Consider the following 5,490-nt stretch of genomic DNA (forward strand, 5'->3'; position numbering starts at 1 on the left):
GCGTGAGATCTGGAGAGCATGCAGGAAACTCGATTGGTCCTCTCCGTCCTATCCACTCGCCTGGCACATTGTGATTCAGGTATGCATGTACATCCCTATGATAGTGCGGTGGGGCACCATCTTGTTGGAAATAAAACTCATCATTACCTAATAATGCACGAACGGCAGGCAATATGGCGTCAGCAAGCATTGTTAGGTACATTTCTCCAGTAACACTACCTCAAAGCGGAAAAGCCCAATGAGTCCCCTTGCAGACAAACCACACCACACATTTACACCAGGCAATTTCACAGCCTTTTCAACTGAAATGCGAGGATTATCTGCAGCCCATTACACACAATTGTGCCTATTTACAGTTCCATTGACGGCAGTTGTGGACTCATCACTTGTAGCTGTATGAGGTCGCCCTGATTGACCTTTATGCACATCACAAACTGTTCCATGAACATTAACATTAATCACATTTATTTTTCCAATAGGACATTAAGCTTTCCATGTCCAGAAATTTAGCATTGTAGAACGGGAAATAAATAGTCTTCTATGACAGTTTAAAGTGTGTATAAAATTTTTTGACGTACCCTGTATATATATATATACACACACATTTTGACCATCAGTGTTACACATTTGAACTTAGGCAGGTCTGACCATGGCAATGTGGTGTTGTTGATCGTTCCATACAGCTTTTATAACTAAAGTTTGACTAAACTGATGTAGGTGTATTATATTTTTCTTATTGTAGAACTTTAAATAACTTTAACAAACTTCTTTTGTGAACAAAAACTGATTATAACTTTTATCACAATGTACACATATTCAAGTTTCAGATGAGATCTTATAGTAATGAACTGAAGAATATTTAAACAACTCTCTATGAAAACATGCCTTTACTCTTTCAATTCTCTGGGTCGTCTGTCTATTCACATATGCAATATGCCAGACCCTATTGTAGTTTCATCATTCTACACTGTCCAAAAACCAATTGCTTACTTCTTCTTATGTTACCTTGGAAAAATACATACACACTTCATGATACATGGTTGGGTAAATAGTCCTTTCTTTACTCATCCCAATCATAGTTCATCTCATGTTTGAACAGAAAATGACTGAAATGAAAGAACTAGATGATTTAAAACATTTGATGTGGTTAATCATGTGCTTGATGTCGTAGTCAATGAAAAAAAAAAAATTTGCTGAGGGAGACCCTTGCCTATACCTACCCCTTCTCTCTTAGACATCTGAGATGAACTCCAATTGTTAGCTAGGCTGGAAGAGCTAGTCCTCTTGAGAAACTCTGCTGTTTGGCGTAGTGCCTCATAGTTTCCAAACAGGTCAAATGACTGCAGACACTTGCAAGATGTGCACCACTGTTTCCACTGACTCTCTGCAGTGTCTGCATTGGGCATCAAAATTGGGCCGGAACTGAGCAAAGTATGCTCCAAAAAAGCAGTGCCCCATCCTACATTGCACAATTATTGTTTGTTCTGGAATTACAACATATCTATTTTTTATTGAAAAGTGAATTACGAGTTTATTGATGTTTTTTTTTTCTTGGTATAACCATTACAGAGCTATAAATATTCAAATGCCAATAATGGCATAAAATAAGATAATTATTTAAGCTCTACCTAGTTCATCAATGTGGTTATCATCCAGCAAAATGTTACAAACTATTTTTGTTTCATCCTCAACCTGAAGACTGAAAGTCCTGCCTAACTCTTGGATTTAAAAAAAAAAATTATTTTTTTTTGCTTTTGCTTAGTCCTATGACTGTATAAGTAATGTATATGAATTTTTTTCCCCAGATCAATTGTGGCCATTATTATGAGTCACTGAGAATATCCCTCTATGGGGGTTGATGGGTTGTGGTGCATCCTCTGTTTATTCAGGCACAAAGGGAGCTCTTCAGCATACCAACAGAAACATTCGCATAAATAGTACGGTATTATTTATAATACTTTTTTTGTGTTATACGTCTCTACACTCAACTCTTCTCAGCTCTATTCTGGTCTACTAAATTGTTCTGAGTCATAGAGTACCGTCTCTCAGCTGTACCGAGCCATAAATAAAATCAGATTAGTAGTGAGGGTCTTAATTTTTTAAAGATATATTTTAATTAGGTATGTATGAGGTAGTTTTGTCTAAACATTCTTTCTCTTTTAAGTTATGGAACAAATGGTAAATTTTTTTATTGAATAATCACTATTTTTTACTTTGCTGAAAATTAAAAGAAAAATTTAAAGTAGAGAGAAACAAGATGTTCCCTGTCTACAGACAAAAAGCTTTTGTCAGTTAGAAATTAAAATCATCTTTATAACCTTGAAAAAAATGTTGTTGTTTTTTTCTTGTTCTTTAATACTTCAGTAGATTTTAATGTGTCTTAATGACTTTGGTATGATTATGAACAAACCGGTAGTTGAAAATCATCTATAGAACTAAGAAGCCAAATTCTTCACTCTTTGACTGACTGGTCATTGATTCTCTTATTAAAAGGCAGCCTTGTTTACCAAATCATTAGAATAGTTAAGCACTTTAACAAATGATACTTATTCCAACTGATCGCTATGCAACTGCTCACTATGTATATTGAAATTTTTATTAACCTCAAATTTGTTTTGTCTAATCAAATTTTTAAAATTGTTTTGCCTTAATCTCCCTGTTTTTCTAAAAAGAAAATTAGCATAAACACTTAAAAAACAGTACCACTTTATTAAAACATTTACTATAGTTTATTGAAGGTATTTTATCCTAACGGTATATACCTTTACTTATGAGGTAAAAAAGTGTTGGGGTGGGGTGGGGTAGTGTTCTGTGAAAGAGGCCATTTAGATGCAATTTTGTCTTTATGGGCTACAACTGATGGGCCAGAGAAGTGTTTGTAAATTGTGTTGCTGTCAGGTTATTCCATAGGACTTAGAAGACATTGGATATATATAGCGAGAGATAGGTTATATTACAATTCTTTAAAAAAAAATTAAAAACCAACACCAGACTTCTTATATATTATATTGTTATAGCTAAAACTATGGGCCATCATCTAATATATAAAACAAAAAGTAAGGCGTATGTATGTATTGAAATCAATACCGTTTGACAATTCTTGATAAAACTTGGCATAAATGTTCCTTGGATCATGGCGGAGACCGTAGTCTATGATTAATGTCCCTCCCATAACCAGGAGTACCGAAAAAAATATTTATCTATTAAAGAAATAAATTCTGTAACAAATTGTGTTAACCCTTTTTCACAGTATTCAATATTAGATATGACGGTACGTGACGTTTTGGCGCGAGCCGTTTTGGCGACGGGCCGTTTTGGCGGGAGATATCATTTGACGATAATTTAATAAGCACGTAGCTTTTTTTTAATGAACCCTTGAATTCCAACGGCTAAGGCAAATAACCATGGTGTCTATGTATACGTAATTTAAAGTATTTTGAGAAACATGGTACATGTATTATATTTTTACTTATATTAGCAAGTGTTTGGTATGTATAGCTGGAGATACCGTACAGTCATTAAATAAACCAATGTTAATGTAAACAAATAATTGCATCAATTTTTAGTCTTTCATCGTTTCATATTGTTTTTAATTTTTAAAGTAATATCTTTAAAAACTTTTTTGAAAATAAAGTGTGCCTCTTAATAAACACACATACACAAGCCAAAATGTTTATTAAAGAAAATGATGTGAAAAACAAACACACATTTACATTTAGTACGTGAAAAATATGTCTTAACAAAAACACTCATGCTAAACATAGATATGAATAATTCTTTTAAAAGAAATAATACAAAATACGTACATAATGTATTTTGCGCCAAAACGGCCCGTCGCCAAAACGACCTTCGCGCCAAAACGGCAGCGCCAAAATGTCCTGCTTCGTAGATATGATTGTATCTGCTTAACGGGTAAACTCATTTTCGCAATCGACTTTTATTTTCGTGGCGAAAGAAAAACATTTGAAAGAAACATTAGCTTAGTTAGACATAGATTTAAATCCTATCCATTAGATTAGTAATACCCAAACTAAGGCACGCATGCTACAGGTAATATTCGGCTAGTTTATATATAAAGCACAAAGTAAGCCATATGTATGTCCCGAATAAAAATAAAAACCGTTTTACCAATCTTGATAAAACTTGGCAAAAATGTACCTTAGATCATGGCGGAGACTGTAGTGTATGTTACTGCCCTCCCAAATCCGGAGTGCCTTAAAAATAGACAAAAAGTACTTAATTGTAACTCTATTAAAGAAGAAACTTTAACAAATCAGGTAAACCAGTTTTCACAGTATTTTATATTTGATATGAATATGTCAGCTGAATGGAAACCCATTTTCACACTATAAAAAATTTGATGGGAACATTCTCGGTGTTTGACATAGATCTAAATTCAATCCAATAGATCAGTAAAACCCAAACTAAGACCTACTGGCCACAGGTCATATGCGCCTAGTCACTGTGCATCTTCATAAATTTTATATATTTTATTACATAAGATATATAAAATTTAAATTCAGGCATTCCTACTTAACTAAATAAATACAATTACAATATATTTTGCAGTTATTGAGGCCACCAGCATCATAGACTATGAAGATACAGATACCATTAGCTCGAGACGTCAGACACCAGTTATTTCGTGGCAAAGTCAAGTGCGGCCAATAGCTTCAGATAAATTATCTAACACTCTGCCAAAAGTAATGACTTCTCAAGAGGACTCAAAAAATAATGAAACCGTTGAACGACCCCCATCACCTGTTCCACAAAATTCTAAGCTACTTCACAGAACTTCTGCATCTTCTCTAGTAATAGAAAAAAATGAATAAGACACTGATGCACAAGGCTGCATATTTTAACAAGGTTACAAAGACAGTTTGTGTGGAAACACAAACTCAAAATCGTCCTTGAAATTGTCCACCTAGAGTCTTCATGAGGATTCAAACACAGGACTTCCAGCTCCAAGTGCTCCCTCTGCGACAGCATCTCCATATATTAATTTAGCGTACACTTATATTTTTAAAAACAATTAATGATTAACTTTATCCATACATTCAAAATTAATAACATGTTACATGTAATATAGAGAAACTAAAAAAGATGTATTCTTCTTACAAAATTAGATAAATTGGCAACAGGAAAAAAAAATTCTTGACCTACTTTAAGCTACAAATGTGTACAATAACACTCTTCCCCCCCCCCTCCCCCCCCCAATAAAAATTAATATCTCCATTGTCATTTGTCATAGAAACTGGACATAGATCTAGACCTAGTTCTAGATCTTAAATCTAGAACTACATTTAGAACTAGATCTAAGTTTAGATATAGAAATAGATGTAAGTCTAGATCTAAATCTAGATATAGAATCTAGATATAGACTAGAATTCATATGACTTTACACATTTAATCTTAAAATTACTAGACTTAGGCCAATTTTATGATCAGGAATATTAGGCCTTTTGGTACTGGGTAATAGTGTAGGCCTAC

General features: G+C 33.8%; 1 long non-coding RNA gene across 1 annotated transcript; it reads left to right on the top strand.

Moving 5' to 3' along the window:
- Positions 1 to 634: 634 nt before the first annotated feature.
- Positions 635 to 5,209, top strand: LOC106056937 (uncharacterized). The gene is made up of 3 exons (XR_001215776.2): positions 635 to 713; positions 1,806 to 1,937; positions 4,570 to 5,209. It is a non-coding gene; the product is annotated as an uncharacterized LOC106056937 (long non-coding RNA).
- The last annotated feature ends 281 nt before the right edge of the window (positions 5,210 to 5,490 follow it).

Source organism: Biomphalaria glabrata, chromosome 3 (genome assembly GCF_947242115.1).
Source record: "Biomphalaria glabrata chromosome 3, xgBioGlab47.1, whole genome shotgun sequence".
NCBI lineage: Eukaryota > Metazoa > Mollusca > Gastropoda > Planorbidae > Biomphalaria > Biomphalaria glabrata.